General features: G+C 34.9%; 1 pseudogene; it reads left to right on the forward strand.

The window, feature by feature from the left end:
• The first annotated feature begins 19,088 nt into the window (after nt 1-19,088).
• LOC115990173 lies at nt 19,089-24,228 on the forward strand (annotated as a pseudogene).
• Nucleotides 24,229-26,092: the final 1,864 nt, after the last annotated feature.

The following is a 26,092-nucleotide window of genomic DNA, read 5'->3' on the forward strand; positions in this document are numbered from 1 at the left end:
ATAGTTTTTGCTCCTCTGTTCTACTGCTGGGTCCTTTCCTCTGTGCTTCTTCTTCTTCTTCTTCTTCTTCTTCTTCGTTTTTTCTGCTCTGTGCTGCTGTTGGGTCCTTTCTTTTATATATTTGATCTTAGAAAACTTTTTGAATTCAGTAGAGTTTTTGATTAAAGGAAAATATGGACTAGATAGAGGGAGTGAGAAAGACCTCTGTGTATGTGGCTTTGTGTGGAGGAAAGTAAGAGAAAATGAAAATATACAAGAAGATGAGACCCTATGTGGCTTTATGCGGAGGAAAGTAAAAGAAAAGGAAAATAAGAAGATGAGCAAGAAGTGAACCAGTGGATGAAAAAAAAAAAGAAAAAAAAAAGGGTTTTGGGTTTGGGTAAAGCAACGTGGAAGAAAAGATAGGAAGTAGTAACACAAATTATTTTACAACTTCTTTTTTACAATTATGATGTTGTGGAGTATGTGATGGAGAAAAAAATTGTCCATACATGTGTAAATGAAAAATAATCACCCATAGTCTATCACTTCTAGAGACGGACTCAGAATTTTAAGCTAGCAGAGGCCAGAGTATAAAGAAAAAAAAAGAAAAAAAAAACTCAAAATAGTCATCTATATAGTATTAAAAAATTATAAATATATAAAATTATTGTTTCTAAATATATTAAGATGCAATCATCTACCAATAAAGACAAAAACAAAAACAAAATAATGTTTTTGTTTTTTTAAATACTAGGCTTGGTTAAGATTTTGTTTTTTTGAAGTTAGAGCATTCACAGCGGCGAAGTTAAAAATTTTATCTTGTAATACCTCAAAAAGCTACTTTATCTATTTTACCATTTCGCTTTACAATACACCCAATATTAAATGTTCTATTTTTTATCACTTCATTTAAAATAATATAAAAAAAATAAAAATAAAAACTCCTTAAAATAATAAGGAAGAGAGGGAATTTGAGTTTTTTAACTAAAGAAAGAGATATAATCTTAATAAAATATTGTATTTTATTTTTAATAACTTGCTACAGTCGACTAGTACTTATACCAGTTTACTGTAGTTGTAACAAATTTTGCTTTAACTTCTACAATAACACATGATTTTTTTGTTCTTTGGTGGTAAAGTAGTTTTTTTTTTTTTTTTTTGGCTAAAATACAATTATCACTGTGAATATTTTTATTATTTTGTTATGTTTTTGGGTTGGATAGCTGCTATTTGGGTTAGACTTGCTAAACTGATTGGAGAGAAGGGGATCAACCACAAAATGAAATATAGAATGACTAATATATATATATATATATATATATATATATATTTTTTTTTTTTTTTGGACCAAGGGGCCCGAGCCCCCACCAGGGTCTGTCCCTAGCCACATTAAAGGCATAACAAAGAAATTGTGAAATAGTTTGTAACAAAGGAGTACTCAATTTCGTATTGGAGACCGTTTCGGTTTAGTCAAAATAATGATATATTTCGGTACTGGTCAATATTGGTATATCATTTCAGAGTTAGCGCTATATATTATTTATATATTTATTAGTCAAATTTTATATAATTTATTAACAAAACTTAATAGTTTTTAAAATGTATATAGATGTAATTACTACTAATACTAGTTTGCTAATAATAATAATAATTTACCCCTACAGCTAAGCTTTTGCATAATATATATATATATATATATATATATATGTTTTATTGGGAACTAGTACTGTATCTATTACATTAGTTCCACTATTTATACTAAGAATATATTCAATTTACATCTCATTAATGTTTCTATCCTTTTAATAATAATAATAATAATAATAAAAGGTACAAAGCCGTGTGATGTCAAAAAGGCAATTTGAAAAGTTAACTTCCATTTTTTTTTTTTTTTACATGATAGAATTTTTATTCTAATCTAATTTAAGTATATAAGTATGTAAAACTCTTTCTTAGAGATAGGAGTGGTAAAATAAATACAAACTCATTTGTCCACCCAAACTCACCCACTTTAATTGAACCCAAATCCACCCAATTATTAATTGGATTAAATGGGTATCAATCCAATTAGACCCAATGATTATTGGGTTTTAACTAAAAACCCATTGGGCCCCATTTAACCCAAAAATAATATCCCCAAATTCAATCCAACCCTTCCCAATTAAAAAAAAAAAAAAAAAAAAAAAAAAAAAAAAAAAAACACTCAGACTTTTCAATGTTTCGGTGTTTCATTTTCCCTCACTCTTCTTCGTCAAATTCTCTCCGGCGGCGATCTCCGACGTTTCTACGTCAGAGTCGGAGTCGCCGTCGCTGTTCGCTGCTCCATTCTTGTCGGCTAAGGGAACTGCAGCTGCGGAGACGGCAAGTGAGGAACAACGAGTCGATAGCAATGCGAAGAGCCGAGTCAACCCGAACAGAGACTGAGTCATCACACCTTGGTCGCAGGACTTCAATGCTTGGTACACCTCATAACAAAATCAAATCCGTTCTCCGGCGCTGCGTTCACCGCCTCCTGCACCGTCTTATAAGACCCACTTCTGTCCTTACTCACCGTCACGTTCGCCTTCAAGTCTGTCAGAACCCCACCTTTAAACCCGCCACTGGACTTCCCCACCGGCTCCCAAAACCCATCACGCTCGGTCCTCGCTGGAACCCACGAAGCAACAGGCTCAGTGCGTTGCTTGTCAAGTGGGTTAACGAGTCCAAAAACGACATCGTCTCGTTCGTCAAGCTCGTGTCGTTTGCGTACTTGAGAGCTGACCAGCAATTGTATTGGGAGAGAAGAGAAGAGCTCATCCAAGCTCTAGCGTTTTTGAGCTTGAAATGACATTTCTTCATATTTGTTGCACTGTTTGGTTGCCAAGAAAGTGAGAGAAAATAGAAAAGAAAAGAAAATATTTTTTTATTTTGATTTTTAATATAATTGCTGATGTGGAATTTTTTAATCCCAAGAAGAATAAACCTAACCTTTGCGTCAAAATTATAATCAAGAAGAATATTAGCTGCTTTGATGTCACGGTGTATGATCTTGGGCTGACTTGAAGATACATTGAGCTCAAAAGGAGACATAACCTATAACAAGAAAATATTCATAAGGTTCGCAATTAATGTGGTAAACAAAGAGAACTCACAGTCCTCATGCAGATATGCCAATCCTTTTGCAGAGCCTATAGCTATTTTTAGTCTAGTTGGCCAATTCATAGTTGGTCTCTTCAATCCTGCAATGTCAATTTGCTCCAATAAAACGCTTTATAGTAGTTTCACCGTACATAAACATGTTAGACTACCAATTCAAATTGTAAAAATCCGAACAATAAGCTGTGATCCAATACTTACTTAATTACTGATTACGAAAGAATACAGGCTTCACATTTAAGCCTGTATTCTTTTGGAGTCTTGCTGTATTCTTGTATCACTAAGTAGAGAATTCATGAGAAAATAAATGATTATTTTGTATATTATATCTATTTCTAAAAGTATGGCTAATTTCATTACTTTTTTAATTTTCGTTTACCAGTGATACTACCGTTAATACTAGCCACATGTTTTGTTATGCAGTTTTACAAGCCACAGGATTTCTCTTTATCATTCTTTCTATGTCACGAAACCTTATAATTTTTTATTGGCTCTAATAATATGAACAACGATAAGCATTCTCCTAAAATCAACAAACATCTTTTTCCCTTATTCCAAGCAAATCCCATTTTAAAGTACAAAGATAAGTTAGTGGAAATTGCCCAAAAGAAGATTGAAATTATAGAAAATGACTTACCATGCAGATGATATTCCAAGTTACCATTTGGGACAAAGTCATAAACAAGCAATCTTTGTTCCCCAGAAATGCAATATCCAACCAATGAAACAAGGTGTTTGTGATGGACACGACTAATGACCTCAACTTCCGCCCTAAACTCACGCTCTCCCTGTTTACTGTCCAATTTCAGCTGTTTAACTGCAACCACTTTCTTATTTGGAAGGACCCCTTTATGGACATGACCAAAACCACCTTGACCAATAAAGTTGTTCTCGGAGAAACCATTAGTTGCCATGGCTAATTCTTCTTATGAAAATATACTTTGAGAAAGATCTATGGGATAGCCAGTTGATGGTGTTGGAGTAGGATCACCTGGAGGAGAAGAAAACAAGAGCATTGGTCAGTTAGTTATAATATAAAGTGGCACCATCTTAGACTAAAACATTGAATAATAATATATATAATATGATTAATGACATCTTTCGTCCAAAAACATAATGAAGAAAATGGTAAAAGAACATGAACAATTGATTCCAAGTACTAATGAATTTAACGGCTTTCAACAATTCCTTAGTGGTGTGTGTGAAATAAACCCAAAAAATAAAAAATGTTCTTCGTGGAGAGACATGTAGGCTGTAGCAGTTGTCTTTGCAATAATTAAACCTTTCCATAGTAGTCAATCTTGTACTGCTTAGTTAAAATAAAATGCTTGCACTGCAAATCAAATCCATACACGGAACAATGTAGTTAAAAGTTTCAAGCACACTTAAGCACAGACCTCTTGAGTTTAGACATAAAGCATAAGAACAACCATATCAGTCCTTCCAAAATAGAAAAAGTAGATAACTTTACACATTTTACTCCAAAAATGACCCACATCAGTGGAGCTAAATTTTTGCAAATTTCCATTGTTGCTACAGCAATCGCTTAAAAAAACCATGTATATTAATTTACACGATTACTATAGCTTTGCATTTCACTTTTTTATTATTTTTTCTCTCACCAAGTCAGACTGTTCTCAACTTCTCTCTCTTTTCCTCTAGCTCCGAAGCCTTTTCTTTCTCAATTTCACACACACTCTCTTTGTCTAAGCAACAATCATCTATGCCCATTTTTGAAAGATCGTCTCCTTGATTCTGCTTCTCTGGGCTTGGAGTTGGAGATCATACTAAAATATTTTATCATCTTCATTCTTGGGCTTCTAAATTTTTCTAGTTCATCAATGGAGTTTTGGTATATGTGGAAGTTCAGATGCAGTAATTTTGGTGGATGAGTGATTTTTAGAGTTTGCAGTTTCTCTCTTTCTCATAGTATATAGCCTAAAATTGCAGGGTTATAGGTATAATTTGTTGGAAATTTTGTTGTGTTTTGGGTTTTGCTGGAAACGCAAAAGCTGGGTTTTGATATTTGAGAATCTTAAAAAGCTAGTTTTTAGGTTTTTTATATTTGAGAAGCTAGGTTTTATTTAAGATTTGTTGGAAATTTTGTTGTGTTTTGGGTTTTGCTGGAAACGCAAAAGCTAGGTTTTGATATTTGAGAATCTTAAAAAGCTAGGTTTTAGGTTTTTTATATTTGAGAAGCTAGGTTTTATTTAAGATTTGTTGGAAATTTTGTGTAAGATTTGATTTTTGAGATGGGTTTTGGGTTTTGCAGGAAACTTTGGTTGATAGGGCTATGAGAACATACACAACAAATTATTTGAAAACAAATATCTGAAATACATCATCTGAAGTTATTTTTATCCTCAATATGAATTTTAGATAAGAACTGGCTGTATCTTTATCTATTATAGAGGTTGATTTAGAGTTGAAGACTTTGTTTTATCCTTGAAGGGGTGGTTTTTGGCTAAGGAGGGGAGAGAAATGTTTTGGGAGAATAATTAAAAATTAATATTTTAATAAAATTTGATGTAAAATAGCTATTCTGATGTGGGATGTTTTGATAAGTGAATGTGTAAAATTGAAAAAGTGGGTTTTTATTTTAAAATAGATAGAAAATTTTACACAGACTGATGAGAATGCTCTAAGGGTGTGCCAAGTTAAAATGAAGCATACATTTTTCAAATATATTATATAATCATCTCTAATGAAAAGTTCATATATTCAAAATTGCAATATATTTTACTTATAAACTATAATAGATGACGCAATTGGACAAAGTAAGTTCGAATTTTACTTAATAATTTTATTTTCTTAAAATTTTTATATAGTAAATTTATAAACAATTATTTTCAAATAAAAATTATAATAATCTTGTTATAGAAAGTTGAAACATAACATTGTCTATAATTCTCGTGTTTAATAAAAATACACATTTGTGATAGTTATGATCAAATTGTAGCATACTTCGTTTTTAATTCTTTCCATAATCTTCAAAGAATAATTGTGACCTTCAGTTCATAGTATACAATTTTTATCAACCTATTAGAGTTCTCAAGCTCTAGGTTGAAATTTTCTCTTTTTAATGATCATCATCTCCACTAGGCCTAATAATATCATCACAAGACTCTTCAAAATCATGTTTCTCTCCATTTGGGAGAGTACCAACTCCAACGGTCTCTTTAAAATGTTGAAATTTTTTATGAAGAGTTACAGTAGCTCTCCACACATGAAGAGTCATTGTAGCACTATAAATGAATTTTGGGGACTAAAATATTCAGCCCTTTCTATTTTCCCAAACCAAAATATTCAACATCTCACTAGGCCTAATAATATCATCACGAGACTCTTCAAAATCATGTTTCCATCCATTTGGGAGAGTACCAACTCCAACAATCTCTTCAAAGCTAAGTGTTGAAATTTTTTTGAAGAGTTACAGTAGCTCTCCACACATGAAGAGTCATTGTAGCTCTATAAGAGCCCTAGCATTGGTGGTGCTGAATAGCTATTTTTAGCACCACCAATTCTAAAAAGTGAGCTACAATGGTAGAGCTAAACTTAAAAATTTTAGCTCCTTATCTATAGTGCACAACCATCTATAGTTGTGCATTGTAGCAAGAAGCTAAAACAAAAACAAAAACAAAAAAAAAAATTAAACTTCCAATTAAAATAATATTCTTTTTTTTTTTTTTTTCCTTCTCACTTTTTTTTTTCCTCTCTAGCACCTCCCTCATCTCCCTCTTGTGGGTAGGATCATGGTGGAGGGTAGATCAATCTTAAGGCTGGCTGGGTTCATCAGCGTCAGTGGGTCGGTGGACTGTGGTGTGGTTCGATCGTTGGCGTCGGTTGGGTTCATCGGCATCGGTGGGTTGTGGTGTGGTGTGGGCTATGGTGTGCTGTGCTTTGGTTGGTGTGCTGTGCTGTGGTGGGTCAATGTGGTTCGTGGGTGGGTTGATGGGTTCAATACGGTGTCTATATGGGTGGGTTTGTGGGTAGATCATTGTGGGTGGGTCACTGGGTTCGATGTTTGCATGGGTGGGTGGGTGAGTGTGTTCATGTGGGTTTGTCAGCATTGGTTCGTGGGGGTGGCTGTCGGTGTGTTCATGGTGGTGGCTCGGGTGGGTTTCGTGGTAGTGGGTGTGGGTGTTGCTTGGTGGGTCAAGTGGGTGTGGGCTTGGTTGATTTTTTTTTTTTTTTTCCCTCTGTTGTGGGTTGTGGGTTGTGGTTGTGGTTGTGGTGGTGGTGGTGGTTGGTTCCAGAAGTTTGTGGGGATGTTTTTATTATTATTCTAATGAGTTTTTTGTATTATTTTAATCAAATAACTAAAAATATAGATCCATTGATGTTGGGTGTATTGTAAAGTTAAGAGGTAAAATAGATAAAATGACTTTTGCAGGTGGTAAATAGGCAAAATTTTTCCTCCACCAATGTGAATGTTCTAAATTTTTGGGACTAAAATATTTAGCCTTTTCTATTTTCCCGAACCAAAATATTCAGCATCCCTCCCTCTCATTTGTTTCTTTCCTATTTTTATTGTCTTTCATCTCATTTATTAATTGTCTTTTATATATTTCAAAGCGGCTATATATCCATTAAGTTAGAAATAGGATTGCTTACCAATCAACTCTTTTCATATTTCGTAAAAAAGTTTGCATTGTATACGAGGTAGGACAATTGATATTTCCATTAAGTTAGCCAGGTATATGTTTGTGTTTTTACTTTTTAGATCCAAGTTAGATTAGCATCCCTTATTTTACTTACATGTTGGTGTAAGTTAGTTAATTTTAATTAGTAGATGAGAGAGAGAGAAGACGCAAACAAACAAACCAAGCTCCGAAAATAACATGGAGCATTATCATAAGGCTTTAGTTTTATATTATTTACAAAATAAATAATATTATTTTAATTTTTTTTTTTTTGAAAATTTATTCGCACATTACATTAAATAATTTCTTAAAAGATTAATTTTCCGAACACTCTTTTGAGTTAAATTTTCTAAAACGTGGTTTAAATAGGATGGAGCGAGTAGCTTATACAGCAAACCAACTGGCCAAAAAGCCAAAACCTCAGGATAAATAAACAAAACAACGGCATATATAATATAGGCCACCAAACAACAACCACCAACTAAATTATAAACTAATCATTAAAGATGAAATTAACTAACTATTAACTAACTAACTGAAATATAATAGACTCACTTGTCGTCTAGGTTGCACGGACACGCCATTTTTGGCGTCGTGTCCGCGTCTGACACGTGTCGGACACCGGAACGGGGACGACGCGCCAGTTTTCGGTGTCCGGCGGTGTCCCTTTTTTTTTTTTTTTTTCGCTTCTCCGACACGGCTCCGACGCGGCGCCGACACGGCGCGGACGCGGTTCCGACGCGTCTGACACGCCAGCAGTAAAAAAAAGAAAAAAAAAAAAAAGGAAAAAAGCACAGATTTTGACAGATGGACTTACCATTACCGTTGATCTGTGACAACCCTAAAACCATAAAACATTTTTAGAATCTGAAAATTGGAAGTTCAAACCACAAAACTCAAGTTCTTCACTTCTTCTCTGTTGCTGAAACCCACTTCGCTGCCGCTGCTGTCTGTTCTTCGCCGGAGTTAGCTCGTGCCGATCGGCGAGCTCTGACGTCGACGGCGTTCCATCCGTCCCTTCCGATCTCCATCTCTCTCGGCGCGGACAACAGGTCCGATTCACCTCTTCTCTGTTCTCTCTGCTTTTTTTTTTTTTTTTTTTTTTTTTTTTTTTTTTTTTTTTTTTTTTTTTTTTTCTTTCAAGTGTTAATTTTAGTGTGGGTGGGTGTAATGTTTACTGTTAAGCACTTATATATATATAACGTGTTTTGTCTGATTTTTTTTTTTTTTTTTTTTTACTGCTGCTGTGGTGCCGTGACCTCTGTCTTTTTTTTTCTTTTTTTCTTTTTTTTTTTAGTTATAACTTATCATTTATAAATTTGTTTTTGTGCCTTGCTATAGTTTTATTTATTTATTGAAGTTAAATATTGTAGGTGAATTATTAAAATGAATCCTGAAAAAGAAAGTGAGAATGAGAAATCATCTTCTGAGAATGCTGCTCCTCTATGGAAATATGTTACTAGATTAGAAAAAGCAAGTGTTGGTGGTGGGAATGTTTCTAGATATAAATGTATTTTATGTCTAAAAATATTAAAAAATGTGTCTAAATATAAAATTTAATTAATTATTTAACCGCCGTGTCGCCGCCGTGTCGTGTCCTTATTTTTCAAAAATTGCCGTATCCCCGTGTCCGTGTCCGTGTCCGTGTCCGTGTCCGTGTCCGTGCAACTTAGCTTGTCGTAGGTCCTTCATCTGTCGTCGGTGGTTCAGCCGGTGGTGCTGGCGGACTTGCTTAAGACGATGGCACTGTCGGTGGATATTCCGGAGAGGACTCCGGAACTTGATGCAGCTTCCGGTACCAGACATCATATCGCCAGAGAGCTTGTTTGCATGTGTGTAAGTGTGAGGTTGAAACTTTTAACTACGTACAATTTGAATTGGAGTCAACGGTTGCGTCAACACTGAAGCTTAAGAAAAAGAAGAAGAAGAATAGTACTGAAAATAATGTGGTGGTGGTGGTGGAAGAAGAAGTTAATGTAGTGGGGTGGGAGTACTGGGGACCCTAGGGCCGAAACACGAAGCGTACGTACATGATCAACCACAACCACTGACAATCTGTGAGCCCATAACATTTATTTTAATACACCATAACTGAATTTCGTTTCTAAATAACTGTAATATGCTAAGTATTTTGTTAGTTGTCCTGTTGCGAAAGAATTTGTAATAATAGCATCTCGAGTTTCTTAAACTCGAGATTCAATTAAAAATCGAGCTTTTAAGACTCGTTTTTGTTGTTTTTCAATTGTTGACATGGCGAAAGTTTCCACTTGGATAGCGAGTTTATAAAACTCGATTTCCAAAATCGAGTTTTATAAACTCAGTTTCGCTTTAACGTTTTTTTCCCTTCCCACTTAAAACAATCTACAGTCTCAAACCCGTTCAAAATCTCTCAATCTCGGACACCGCCCTCTCAAACTCCGCTCTCTCAAACTCTTCCCCTCATTGTGAAAATTTCAAAATCAACTCACTCTCAGACACTCCGCTCTCTCAAACTCGCCGTGTCGAAGGTGCTGCTCCCATTGACACTCAGCCACCGAAACTCAGTTCTGCTTCCATTGACAGTTAGGCACTCAAAGTCAATACTGCTCCCATTGAACCACCGTGCGCCTAAGGTACTCTCTCTTTCTCCAACTTCAATCTTAGGTTTTGGAATTTCATGATGTTACCTATTTCGTTTTTCAATTTCGGATCTTTCTGGGTTTTGGTTGTTCATGTCATTTCAGTGAATGCATGTATATTATTCTGTTTGGTTGTTTGGGAAATTAAATTTTTTTAACTGATTGAGCATTTGATTGGGTTTCATTAGTGTAAAAAGTGTTAATATCTGGATTACATTGATATTTAATCTAGTTTGTTGGGGTTTCATTTGATTTGTTTGTGGGTTTTGTTTGATTTGTTTGTGTATCTCGTTTCATGGTATTTTCACTGATTTGTTTTGGGTTTGTTTTAATTTTCTGTATGTATTTTCGTTTGTGGGTTTGTAAAGCAAATTATGGGTTTGATGAAATGCTTCTATGAACGGTGTATGAGTTGTGAAGTAATAAGTGAGAATATTCATTTGAAAAAAATGAGAACTTACACCAGAACATCTGTATTTGAGCATGGACAGGGTTTTGGGGTTGTGCCCCATTTGGTTCAGCCATGGGAATAAGGAATGAGTCATTGTTTGGTTTCCATAGATTGATATCTGTCAATCTTTATCATTCTAAACAGAAAGAGACCAAAGAAAACAAAAAAATCATTGATAAAACTCAATTTCTAATAGTTCAATGGGTTAAGTGTAATGAAGATAATAGTTTAGTGTGAAAAGGTGTAATTTGCTCTTGTTTTTATAGGCTTATTGCTGTTAATTCAAGAGCTAAAGTAGCTTCCACATTCCTTTCTTCATATTGTTAGGAATAAACCACTTCTTTTGATAGTATATATCGATTTCGATGTTGAGAGCTTCAATTTGTCCATCATCATTGTGAAAATTAACTTTAGCTATAATGCTCTTATGGTTAATTTAAACTAGATGATGTCCCATGCGATACACAGACTATTTTACAATTTCACTTGAACGTGTTACATGACAAAACCATAGGCTACCATAACCGAATGAATTATATATATATATCCCCTAACCAATTCGAAATGAGAATGAGGACAAAGAGAATGAGAACCTCTTAATCTCATTCTTTGAATAAATATGCCAAGGTACCACAATGAAAAATTTGAAATAATTTTCTTTTGTGTTGTCCCTGTTCTGTTACAACTGCATTGTTTAATGTCAAGATGTGTCTCCTCTTTTTTATTTTTTTGGATAGTATAGATATGTCTCCTTTAGTTGCATTGTTTCATTCTTGTAGGTGTCTTTGTCACTTCTCTACCTCTCTCTCTAAATGAACAAGCTTATTCTTGTGGGGGTATAAACCCAATTCTAAAGTACATTGATTCAAAGAAAAAGCAGAATTAATGAAAGTAGTAATTTAATTTGGAACAGAATTCAATTTCTTTTAATTGTAAAAGTTTACAAAATTATTCCAACTCCAAAAAATTCATTATGTTTTTTTCTAACTTACCAATTCTAATTTCTTTGATTGCTTAAACATCATCGATTTGCATTAGTTCTATTTTTGGTATGATTGTTTTGGTTTTTCACAATATTATTAGTAGCTTGAAGTTAATGTATGTGCAGCATTGGAGCTCCAACTAAGAGGCCATCTCCCTTCCTTATTGCTCCTTTTAAAGAAGTGGGGTGGCTTCAGCAGTTTCCTTGGCCAATTGAGGCCTTGATGCCATGCTTATGATCACCTGCGTGGACTTTTTTTTTTTTTTTTTTCCAGATTTACAACTTGCCCAAATATAGTCATACTATTTCACAATCTGGTTAAAGAATTATGTTCTTGCATTTACATAATATAATCGCCAGATTGTTGCTTTGTATGAAAAGGATATAGGTGCAGGTGACTGGTCACTTCTAGAGGTTGGCCTCCAACCTGATTCAAATAAACGTGTAATTTTGCTCCTGCTTAGTTAAAAATCATAAGCATGGGTCAGTTGTTTACTGGTCGAACGTGTTCTTAATACACTTTCTGCTTCACTTGCTTGCCTTAGAGCACATTTCTAGGCCCTTTCTTTCTATCAAAACTTTGCAGGCTTTGAACTAACAATTTTTTATTCCATTTTATGATGTATATTCCTTTTTCTTGTGCTAACCTGCTGCCCAATATTTTCTTAATGTGCATTTATATGTTCTTCTCCTAGTTGACTTTTGAAGTAAAAGTTTCTATCTTTGCAGACTAACGTGGCAGTACACATGACCATTTATGTAAATGAAATTAATATTTTATTTTTACTAGTTAGACATATAACATTTTTAATCTATCACTTAACAACAGAGACCATTTTAAGACAAAATTAAAAGATTAGGGACCAAACTGACACAACAAAAAGATTAGGGACCAAATTGAGATTAGGCACCAATTTTATAATTTTCCTAAAAATATATAGTGTTTCTTCGTAACTAGATGTGGTACACCGCAGCAGATAACACAAGCCTGCTGACAGAGCACTTTAAAATCTTTTATTCTTCAAGTGCCGTTACTCCATTGAAGCACCTAACCCCAGTCATAACTAGAGTCCTCCATCAAACTCTAAACTCTGACCTGATGCCAAATCCTTCTAGTTATTGAGCAATCAAAGAAAATGTAGTCCCTAATCTTCCCTTTGCTTTGAATCTTCCTCCAACCCCAAGATTAATTTTCTCTGGACCTTTAAGTTTTAACAACCCAAAAGCTTTTAACCCAAGCCACCCAAATTTATCTGGTCAGGACAAAAAGATTTCAAATATGCTTCATTATGACAAATTTTTTCTAATCCTCAAGTTTTTTAACCTCAAGCCCCCTTCTTTCCCTTCCTATGAAACTGTTAAACTTACTATCCAAGCTCCTAATAACCTTTTTAGGGAGAATAAAAACCCCAGGTTAGTACCCTTGAACCCTGAACAGAATAGATTGAATAAGTCGGAGTCTCCCAACAATAGAGAGATTCTTGGTAGTTCATGAGTTTATACGAGTTGTGATTTTCTCAATGAAAGGCTTATAATATTTACAAGACAGCTAGGTACCAGATATTTAAATGATTGAACTTTAAAAGATCTTCACTCTGTTATATTGTTTGTTGATCCCCTCCAAAGTGGAAACTTCACTCTTAGTAGCATTTGCTGTCATGCCAGATAAAATTGAAACTCAGCACCTTGTTTTGAACAACCTCTAGCTTTCCTCCAGCATTCTCAAGTTACTGCAACAGATTCCCAAAAACTTTCTCATACCAATCCTTAAGTCTCAACTTTCCAACCTCCAATCTCTTATAGACCTTCCTCTGTCTATGTATGTAATGACACAACTAGATTGTGCTCCAAAAGAAATGGCAAAATTTGGTATTTGGCCTTTGTCAATAGGTTAATTCTTGAAATTTTTATGGCGACCCTCTCAAAATTACCAATCTTAGTACTGGTTAAGCACTTATAACCCCACTCTTTTTTATGGGGGCTAAGAACCAAGAACAAAAAGACTTGCAACAAACTAAATCTGGTTAACCACTTAACCCTGCTTGGTGCTAATAAAATAGTAATTCTCGAATCATATGATGACAGTTCTGCTATGAAGTCTCAAATGTTGACAAATGGTCTCCAATGAGATGGCTCTAGCTCAGTAAACAGAAAATGAAAGATTGATTTTTTCCCCATGTTTGGTAGAATTGAGTAGTTGAAATTAAGAAAAAAATTAAAAGTGGTCAGATTATTATTTTCTATATGGGTTCATACTTTTAATCTTCCCAACATTGGAAGCAAATATGGAAAAAAAAAAAAAAGGTTTTCTTTGCGATGAGAAGATAAATATTGTCCTAATTTATAATTAATTACTAAAAATAATTCAATAAAATAACACAACCCGCTCCCAAATAGTAATTTTCTTTTAATAGTATTAACAATGTTTAGGAATAAAACATACCATGATAACTTCTAGAAATAGAAGCTATAGTAGTTTGCTTAATTGGGGTAGGTTGCGAACTTACTTTTTTTGAAGAAAATTCTATTTTATAGTAGCAGGTCATTTATGTATGAATTGAATCCCTAAAAAGTGGACTTGCTTTTTATTTTAAATTAATGGGCACATTGACTGAAACCACATTTGTTTGACTGGATGAATCATTTGATATGTGAAATATAAAATATCCAATGAATTAATGAGATTAGTCAAAAGAAAATCTAATAGTATTTGTCAGCAACTAATTAGTATTAAAACGTAGTGATATTGGTTTCATCAAATAGCAATTATCAGTACGATATCACTGCAATATTAATGATGCCATTCCTTAGCCCTTATTAGCTAGTAGCCTCCTAGTACTAAAATATAATCCATATTCCCACTCTAGGTTTACTTTGACCAAACCAATTAAATCTCAATTTGGTCAAGCTTGTGTTTAATTAAATAAAATGAAAAATTGAAGAATCAATTGCCTTGTTCTACACTGGTACTCTAGTAAGACCATTCACTATCACACTCACATTGTGTAGGTCCCACATATAGTACATAAATCTTTATTACTTATATATATATATATATATATATATATATATATATATTTAAAGCATTGCAGTTAGCCAATGGCATGCATCCTTGTGTAACTATAAATAGACAAGGTAGTGCATATTGTAGTCATCTGTTATAATTACTTATCAAAAAAATAGTATAGTCATCTTTTATAATCAACAAGAAAGAATAACTGAGAGGCATTTTCCAAGATTTTGTCTCTTGAAGAGTTGAAACAACCCCAGCCTGCTCTAATAAGAGACTTAGCCTTGCCCATCTTTCCAAGTCGTAAACTCATTCTTTCTATCAATTTGGTACTGCATTTTGGTGCTATCCTCTGCCATCCTATGAAACTGGAAAATTAAAGGATCCTTTAACAGTTTTTACTAGTCTAAAGTAGTTTGATTTGTCAAATGTGCTCAATTCTTCCGCCATTACCAGAAAACATCTCTACTGTAGCTAATCCCACTCAACATTATGGCTGAAGATTCTATGGACAGGTGTTTCTATTAGTGATCTTTATAGTGAAGAAGTTAAAGCTTCTGTTACATTCTACTTAATTTGACAATCTTTCCATGTGTTTTTAGAACAATAAAATGAACTACTATATGAAGAAGCACATTGTGTTTATTAATGCTTCTCAAGCATTTTGACATAATTACTCATCATTGTTTTTGAGTTTTCTGTAAACAAAGTCGTCTTATTAAATAATGCTAATAAGCTGCTCTTCAGTATAGATTTTCCCTGCATGTAGAGTAGCACTCCTTTGCCCCTACACTATTAATGATCTCACAGTTGCACTGTTTGCAGTATGGAGCCTCGGATCGATGGGGAGCTAGAGGTCTTAGACCCCGGTCCGCGTCAGAGGTCATTGTTGACACGACAGCCATATCATCGATCAGAGGCCATTTGGAATGGCGAGGTGAAATTTCTAGTTATAACAATTGCTTTAATTTTTACGTTGTCTTTGACTGTTAGTTAGCAAGTTCTTTCAATGTTGTATTTCTAGTTCTAACAACCGCTATAATTTTGATCGATTTTGTAGGACTCGGGCCCACTTACGTGCCGTGGTCGCACTAAGGAGATGGCAAACGTTCAGATGCAAGATAATCGAGTCATTGACATTATCAAATTGCTAAGGCTAGAAGGACTGTTTAGAGTCCCTTCAAGAGAGATAGATCATTGCCTAATATCAGCCCTAGTTGAGCGATGGCGGCCGGAGACTCATACTTTCCATCTTCCACATGGTGAGATGTCAATCACCCTACAAGATATGGAGGTAATTTTTGGACTTCCTATAGACGGTGACGTCTTGGTTGGGCCGACTGCTGTGGTGGATGATGGGGGTTGGAGGCACCTGTGTACGGAGTTGCTTGGTTTTACTCCGCCGAATGACAATAAAACTTTGGTGGGGCAAAGAATTCTCATCAGCCGACTTGTTGAGGCCATTGCAGCGCCATTGACTCATGACGCAACGGAGATGCAGATACACCGGTATGCCCAGTGCTATATTTTAGCGCTAGTAGGGGATAAACTTTTCATGGACAAGTCAGGAAATAGGGTGCATCTGATGTTCCTGGACTTCATGCGTAACCTTCGTGATCCGCCACAGTATAGTTGGGGTAGTGGTTGTCTGGCCTGGTTATACAGGGAGTTGTGTCGGGCAAGCGAGAAAGGGGCATCGCAGATTGGTAGGGCGTGCACCTTGGTCTAGTATTGGGCATGGGCAAGGTTGCCATTCTTGTGCCTGAGGATAGAGCCCCCACCTGGATGTGATTATGGCCCATGGCCATATGCTCCACTTGCATTTAAGTAAGTCTTTTCCTGATACCAAGTGTGTTCTGCAATGTACTCTTCTTAGTAACTAAATTGTATTATCGTTCTTATGTTATTTGCTTGTAATTGTAGGTGGGTACGGGTGCCAAGCCCGAAGAGTAGGCCATCCGGCATGGCCTTGGTCCACTATCGCGAGCTATTAGTTACAATGCAGCCAGAGTAGGTAATAATATTCAAAAAATCTGTTTGGTTATGATAATTTTCGTTAAGAATATGATTGCTTCATCCTTTAACATATCTTTTGTTATAATTTTAGTTTTACCCTTTATCTATGTATTCTCCCTTGTTTCACATTTGAAGATGCTATGATAATTGTTTTTTTTTTTCTATCGTAGAATGTGTGGCAGCCATACGAGGCACATTTCGGCCACCTTCCTGAGTTCTGCGTTGCAGGGAGGGATACGTGGACAGCAAGGGTGCCGTTGGTGTGTTTTTGCATAGTAGAGAGACACCACCCAGACCGTGTCCTTCGACAGTTTGGCTTGGCGCAGGAGCGGCCTGACGATGTTGTCTACGATGATAGGTTGCATAAAATCGACTTATGTGGGAAGGTGGAAAAGAATTGGAGGGATGAGCATGGAACGTATATCATTTCATGGGAAATGAGACGACAACAACTTTGTCATGCACCTCCTCAGATTGGTGAGATGCCTCGCAATCATGCCTATTACGTTTGGTACCGTCCGGTCAGTCGAAAGTATGTCGACCGCAACAGCGCTAAATTAGATATAATGGTAATGTGTTCTAATTACATTTGATTGCCTACTTCGTTTTACTTGAGTACATGTATGAACCTAGAATCAATTTCTATGAATTTCTCAGCAAATCTGGTTTGATTTGACTGACATGTAATGAAAGAGTTTTTGATACATATAGTTTTCTAATAGAACTGTTAGTTTTGAGTATATTCATAAGTATTATATTATTCATTCATTAATTGATACATAAATGTCTCAAGTCTAATTGTACTGGTTCTTTCTCCGTTTCATATTCAAAGCCATTTAGCGCTGTTGGCGATGCTTCCTGAAGGCAGCCAAGCTCACAACCATGTCCGGCGTGTCCTAAATAATGTGGCTGGCCTTGGTGGTGGTCCTGCAGTAAATGAGCATGCAAACAATGGGCATGAGACTGAACTAGCAGCTACTGCAACCCCAAGCACAAGTGCAGCACCCGTAAGTACACCGACCCGTGGTCATCGTGCTACTACAAGCCCAAGCACAAGCGCAGCTAGGGGTCGTCTTCAGCCTGCTACAGCAACCCCAAGCACAAGTGCAATCAGGGGCCGTGGTCGGCGTGCAACAACCCCTCGGGTTGTAACTAGTCTTGAGATGCCTCCACCCATCCCGCAGGCATGTCCTTAGCCCGAGGTCCCTTCACCCAGCCCACCTTCGCAGCCCAATTTCGATGTCAGTATTGACCAAAATGTGACCCCTCCTATACTCCCCGAGACACCCTCATACCCACACACCGACTCTAGTGCACCCACTCCTGGCCTCTACATAGAGCAGGATTACCCACCTACCGCATCCTCATCTGACCCTCTAGGACCTCCGGTTGGGATTGACACTGTACAGCCACATACTGATGTACCGGACGAGCATCCCCCTCATCAGCCCTCACCCCCACGAGGTAGACCGTAACGCAATAGAAGAGCACCCACTTGTGGGACAGGTGGACACAAAATAGGACACCAAGGCAGCTTTATGGTATGATAACTTTAATTTGAATGTAATAATATATTTTCTACTTCACTTTATTCTTACCATTATATCAAATATTGATTGCATGCATCTAATGGAATTTGCAGCACGATAATGACCCTAAGGTTGATGCCCCGCAGCCTCCTCCCCCGCCCAAACATTACACGAGGGCTAAAAAACACAAAATTGGTGAACCTTGAATAAGTGCTAAAGTCATGGAATTGGACCATAATATTGACTTCTCAATATGCATTACTGCGTTCTTTACAGGTTTGATTGTTTTGTGCAGTTTTGCTTGCTCCAAAAAAAATTCTACATAAAGATATATTTTAGTTGATGAAATGACATAAACAAAAAGATAGATATTTCTTCTTTTTTATTTATTTATTTTTTAAAAATTTAACTATAAAATGAAAGATCTTCGGCAATGTACAAGAACAAATTTTTTGTTCCTGAAGTTGGTCTTGTACAAGTGTCTTTGTTTATGCCATCCTCAAAAGTTGAGGTTGTGGGCCCTTCTGCAGCTTATCAACTGTAATAAAGCTTGCTGGATGACATATGAGTAATTCTTGTTTGGGAAAAAAGTGTCCCTATATACTCCAAGTCTATAGTCCCAATACATGTGTACAAGAAATTATTGCTGTTCTGCCTATATCTGCAGTAGCGAAGTTGTTGTTCCCTTTTTTTAGAGTAATATTTCTTGTATAAAAATAAATTAGGCAAGGATTTCTGTCATGTGTGCTTGATTTACTTCCTTTATTTTGTTGTTTCAGACAAAGTTATAGACTGCCACAAAACTGAAAAAGATTCTTCAAGATTCAAAGGAAACTGTGGTGGAATCTGATGTAAGGGGTAAAATGCAGCCACTGAAAGAGCAGCTGACAAATACAATGAATCATCTCGATACCATCTTTGAGACTCATGTGAATGGTGGGAAGGAGGAAGGGTTCATTCATGGGGAGTTTATGCCTGTTGGGGCTGATGGGAGGATTGTGCTTTCCTTTAATTTGCTTACTCTAACCCACATGATTGGGTTTATGATTGGTATGAATCTTGGCTTTTGACTCTTTTGTTATTTGTATTGTGATTTCCTATATTTTGCTCAATTCAAATTCACATGATTGTGTTTATGATTGGTATGAATATTGGGTTTTGACTCTTTTAACTCAAAGTTGTCTGTATTGTGATTTTCTATAATTTGCTCAATTCAAATTCACATGATTGTGTTTATGATTGGTATGAATCTTGGCCTTTGACTGTTTTAATTCAATGTTCTACATATATTTAGCTTCAATTGAACCTTGAATGTCGTTGTTAGAAGCATCAAGAGGTCATTGTTGAAAGTTATATTGTTAAAATGGTATTCTTTTCCAATGAGCTCTAGTTCAATTGACACTTCCTTCTTCTTAAGAATGGGTGAAGGGCCTGAAGGCTGAGGTTTTGGGTTTGAAAATTCATTGGTTGTGTCTAAGTTACCAAATTATGACTTTTTGTTTTTAGGGTTTTATGTTAGAGACATGTTAAAGTTGTTTCATTTGGTAATTAAGTTGATTGAATAAAAAAAAACATTTATAACACAAGGTTGGCTACAGATATTAACTCATTTCTCCTTAATTTTTTTCTTGAAAGCATTGGTAGCTGACAGAATCTTGAACTGGTTTCCTTGTAGACGCTTATCATGTCTTTGGTTGTGGCTTTCAGTACAAATATCTAAATATTGCTGATCTCCTCAAATATCTAATTATCTCTGATGGATAACATAATAATAAGATTACAGCTCAAAGTGAAGATTCTCTGTTTTGGTGTTTTGAGTTGTTGGGTATATATTTGAAGTCATAATTTCTTGCTTTATGCTGTGGTGAAAGTTATGTCAATTGTTTTATACATAATTTTATTTTGGAGCATATCCATCCTTTAGATGGTAGGAAACTTACTAAAAACATGTTAAGCAGAAAATAATATTTATTCCAGTTTCTCTTGCATTCTTGATAGATTTATATTTGGAGTAATTTTTTTATTGCTTTATGCTGTGGTTAGAATTATATGAATTGGGCTTAGTGTTATTATTAATATTTTTTATGGATCGTTTTCATCTTTGACATGGTAGGAAACCTAATCAAAACATGATTATCATCATATAATATTTATTCCATTTTGTTCTTTCATTCTCTTGTTACTGCAGGGATTTTCAAGCAATAGATGATACACTATTGGCCCCTATAATTAAGGCTCTAGGACCGGTAGCTAACATCAGTGTGGAAAGTCAGGTAATAAATGTTCCAAAATTTTTAATTTTTGCTTATCATTGCTTTGTATTATGGCTAATTGGCTATCTATAACATCCTCATATCTGATTGTAATTTGATTTTGTTGTCTGCCTGCTGGACAGGTTTTATACCATACACCAAAGTCTTCATTTTCTTTCTGGGACGATAAGAGGAAAGGCTACATCTTTAGCACCAATAAAATACCTTTCTTTGTATGCTTCTTTAAATCTTTAACCCCTCATGACTTAATTTTCAAATAGAAATTTAGAAGAGTATTTCTAATAATCTATATTCTCTTTCCCCCCTTTAATATCTCATTTAAGATCTTGAAGTTTCTTGGTGCAAAGATCTAAAAGCCTAGTACATTCATTTTAGCGTGTGTGTGCATGAATGCAGTCACCTACATGTTTGCTCTCTATAAGAACCCCAAAACAAAAGTTTGTTCTTGGGGGGGGGGGGGTTGGTTAGCTTAAATCACCTAAGTAATGTATGGATTATTTTACTTCAAGATCCAACGGGTGACATACATATCACTTTTCGTTTAAGGGGTAGTAATTTATGGAGTATTTTACTTCAAGACATAAGAAATCTGTGCGTTAGTTAGAGACTTTTATTGTATTATGATGTTACTGATAATGATAGCCGCAATGTGTGGTGACACAATGGCAACATAATACATATCAGCATTTACATAAGTGCAGAGTTTCATTATTCATTAATCAAACTGCATTGGCCATAAGTTATTTTTTTGTATGTTTCGAGAAACCCAAATTAATTGAAGCCAAAATCTCCTTACCTTTCGTTTGCTGTGAAAATAATGAGGTCACTGTAGTTAAAAAACCTTTCTCCATTTTCTTCATTGAAGTATGTGGGCATTGTAAGCAAGGGCCATTTTTCTTATTTGTCTGTCTCTGTGTGTGGATATTGTTTTTTTGTATTTTTTTTTTTAACATTAGAGGTTTTTTGATCTTCTTTTCTTTGTAGTTTGAGTTATATCTGTAATTTCTTTCTAATTTATTATGTTAATGTTATTGCCCTATTATAATAGGTCAATTCAAATGAGTGGCACTTGGATACTTCTATTGCAGCAGGAGGGAGGTCAAAGATATTGCAATTTGTGGTGTATATTCTTTAACTAGATTCTCCTTTTAATTAATATCTCAATGGAAGTACCTTAGGTGTCTGATTTTTAAATGAACTCTTTGAGCAAAATTGCAATGTGCTTCCATTTATTGACCATGTGATATAAGGATCTGAGGATATGTGGCCTTTAGTTGATGTATGTCCATATTCTAAAAATTGGTGTCTGTACTCAGTAGCGGGAAGACGTTTCCATTCTTAACAGCTTCAATGTCAATGTTCTTTTTATTTGCTTTCAGATACATACCATCTGCAAAGGAATGCCCTCTTCTACTACAGCTTCCAAATGGAGAGATTTCTAAGACGAATGGATTCATATCTCCTGTGAGTTATCATGCCTTTATATTATCTTCATACTTACAGTTCTTGTGAAATTTCCTAATGTTACTAAGTCTGACTAATGACATGATGAAGATGTGGGGAGGTGTTATTGTTTGGAATCCCCAAGGTTGTCTGAAGGATTCAGAAAGCCAGCATCCTATCAGGCAAACAATTTCCCACCAGGTTAGATGTTTTTTTCAAAGTTGTTTATATGTATTCTGTATATATCATTTGAAAACTGACTTTTGAATTTAAAAGCTGATCTTTATCAATGCATGATGCCATTTGTCTTTCCCAATTTCCATTTATTTCTTGTTTTTGCTTGAAACTGTGTGTAGTGACAGAACGTATGATTTACAAATTTTTCTACCCCTCGGAAAAAAATGTGTGGCATGTTTTTTACAAGAGATAAATTTTCCATAAAAAGAAAAAGTTGAACCATAGTAGGAGAGAATACAAAAGAAGCACAAAAAGATGAGAAGGAATAAAGTTGTATAATTACAAAGGGCTAGACTCCATTAGTGAAAGTGTGCTTATAATACCAACATGCACTATCTAGCTCATCAGATTTTTATTCAGAACTTGAGATGGTTAGACATTCATGTTCTATCATTGCAAATGGGATTTAGTTATTTTCTCAAGACTGAAAGATTGATCAATCCTTCATCTGAAGCAGGATCTGCAGAAGGTTTTTGAAGTTTTCATGGGGCAGTTCCGACAACTTTTTGGTCTTCAATCTCAGAGTCATTATTTTGGTTCCTCTGGCACATACAGTCTTAGCCAGTGAAAAAGGCTTCTCAGAATGGTAAGAAAATGATTCTTTTGTTATCTAATTAAAATGATGGGTTGAGTAACTTCTGCTGTATGCTTGCGCTTATTTTACCATGTTTGTTTTGTTGTAAAATCTGGTTAACTGTAAAATATTTTCCGGTCAAACTGTAAAATTAAGGCAAGAAGAAAAATGTTTTACACTTAAAACAAGTGTAAAACTTTTTACATCTGACTCCTCATCAGCCACACTGCCACGGTACCATCCCCTTCCCCAAATTCTCATCAGCCACAACCATCATGGCCAACCATCTCCTTCCAGACTTTCTGCTTTGTTTCCTTCATCAGTGCACATTTTCTGAAATGGTTCTTTGTTTTTTAGAACAGGGAAAATAAATTCTTGCTGGAAGATATTTTTATGAAAAAAGACATCTAATACACTTTTGTTGAAAAGATTTCTAAAATAAACTTCCAGATGCTATGAGCATTATTTCATTTTTTGTATTTGCTACCTTCATGTTTTGTATTTTACACCAAAATAAATATGTAGACTTGAGTTATTGTAAGTTAAGATTACTAAATCATCCTAATAACACTCAAGGGACAAGGGTTGTGAGTTGATATACACTTTTGACAAGTTTTCACTGTATTTATTTTTATTAAAAGAAAAATGAGAAATTGTAAATACATGAGGAGTACATAAATGGGACACCCAAATAGCTACAGCCTATGATATAAATCTGTAACATCAATAAAAACTCTGAAAAGAAAAGAGAAGGAACGGTTTCCAAAACAGACATTGACTCAAAAGACTGATCTAAAAAAATAATAGATTAAGCTTATTCCAAACCAATTCTTCTTGACACCTTCAAAGATCTGGCTATTTTGTATATGAGATCATCACTCTTGTTTTGATAAACTTTTAGCAGTTCTAGCATATGGAAGTTTGTGCTTCTAATTTATTTTTTGGTTTTCTCCTGGATAAGGTAAAATATTCTCTTGAGGCGGCAAACTTGGCTCAAAGGAATGCCTCTCTTGGACTTTATGATGGTTCAGCTGGTATGTTACGCCAGCTCCTTGTAGGTTGTAGCACTTTAGCTTCAATTGAGGAATTTCTGCTATATTCTCATTGCAGCAACCTAATATGTAGTTTTCTCTCTTTCCTTGTCAGTGTCCTCTAGGCAAAGCAAGATCTCTGGCAGAAGATGCAGAAGATGCAAGATCTCTAGGCAACCTAATATGTAGTTGCAGTATGATTGTTTAATTTTTGTGCAAGAACTTGGTTTTTCATTCTAGGTATGTATGGATCTTTTCGTATCTATTTTTTTGAACATTGTTTGTATATGTTTGATTTTGCTTCGCGAAAGGGATTAGTGGTCTAGGGATAAGAGTAACACCGTGATCGACTTTAAGCTATGTATTTTGTTGTGTAAAAAAAGTGAGTAAATGTATATTTACAAATTTGGGTTATTTATTTATTTATTTATTTATTATTTAATTATTTATTATTTATTTTTTTGGTTTTTCTTTAAGCTCATAACTAACAGTTTGACTCAGATGAATATACTTGTGCTTTTCCGGCAAACAAAAATTCAAAGCAGTTATGATTTGGGAAAGAAAAAACAATTGTTAAGTTTTCTTACCTTACGTGTTTTGGACATGTAATAGCCTTATCATGCAATTTTGTAGAATGTGCTAATACGTTTGTGTTAGTTATGTTTATAAGCATTTGACATTTTAAGGTCGGTAACTTTTCTTCGCTAATGGTTTTCTCTTGCACAGAACAAGAGAATGGAGAAACCCAATATGGACGAATTGTACCACGTATTTACCAGTCGCGCAGTAAAATTCATCGACTACGGCATGATGGGTGATGGTTCCAAGTCTGAAAGCTGGAAAGAATTCAAGACAAGTTGTTTAGGGAATTTCGCGAAGAATTTGGTGAGGAAGAGCCTGGGCGAAGGTGTAATGTTCCCTCCAAATCAACTACTTCCTCTTTTTATTGTAGGTTAAAGCTTAGTCATTGCTTTTCTTCTTCTTTTTTATTGCAATATTACTGTGAATTTTTTGATTACAATATTATAATACAACAACTGTGGAATTTGGATGAGTATCATCTTGTATACAAGAAATACAAATTGTGCAATTTGGATAAGTATCACGTATTAATTAATTATATTGCAGTGACCTCTATTTCGAAGCATACAATATATAGGCAAAGGAGAGTGATTGACCATTATATACATTTTACTAATAGATTTGTAAAAAAAAATTAAAAATAAAAAATAAATTGCCACAGATTGAGAAAAATGGAACAATTTTTTTTTTTTTTTGATAAGTAAGAAAGATATATATTAAAAGCTACCTCATGAAAACACAAGGCAGAACAGAGAATACAGAGAAGGAAAGAAACAAAAAAGAGAGAAGAAAAAGATAAAAAGAAGAAAACAAACGGAGACAACAAAGAGCATATTAATTACAGAGAAGAGAACTAAGGAACATAGGGATAGAATCACTAGAGGTGAGTCCCCAAGCCCTAGACCAATCAAAAAGAGAGCCACTAAAATAAGCGAGCAACTGGTCATCGGGCTTGTCCCTATCCTCAAAAGTACGCCAATTACGCTCCCTCCAAATACACCACAATAGGCACACCGGAACTAGATAAAAATGGAACAATTATTACTAAATAATAGACTAACTTTTACGGGTAAAAACCTAAAACGCGGGGGTTTTATTAATTTTTTTTTTTTCCTTTAAAGATAAAATTGTAAAATCATGGAGAAAATTGCTTCTAAATAATAGGCAAAATTTTAGGAATAAAAATACCGGGTAAAAACGTAAAAACGTTTTTTTTTCCTCTTCTCTTTAAAGTTATAATTATAAAATCATAGACAAAATGGCTTCTAAATAATAGGCAAACTTTTAGGAATAAAATTACCTAAACATGGGTTTTCCTATTTTTATTTTTTTGCTTGAAATTGTAAAAAAATTATCAAAGCAACGTTCAAGGATCACAATTGATTAACTGAAACAATAAAAGTAATGCATTTATTTTTCACCAAAACTCTATTGGATATTGTTATCCTTAAACATAGCAATTTATCCTTAACAATATTGCACAATCCAAAATCCTGAATCTCAACCGTGGAACATAATAAGGAAAGTAAAAAAAGAAATGTAAAACAAAAAGATAATTTAGGATTCTAAAATCCTAAAACATGAAA

This window comes from Quercus lobata, chromosome 5, assembly GCF_001633185.2.
Source record: "Quercus lobata isolate SW786 chromosome 5, ValleyOak3.0 Primary Assembly, whole genome shotgun sequence".
Taxonomy (NCBI): domain Eukaryota; kingdom Viridiplantae; phylum Streptophyta; class Magnoliopsida; order Fagales; family Fagaceae; genus Quercus; species Quercus lobata.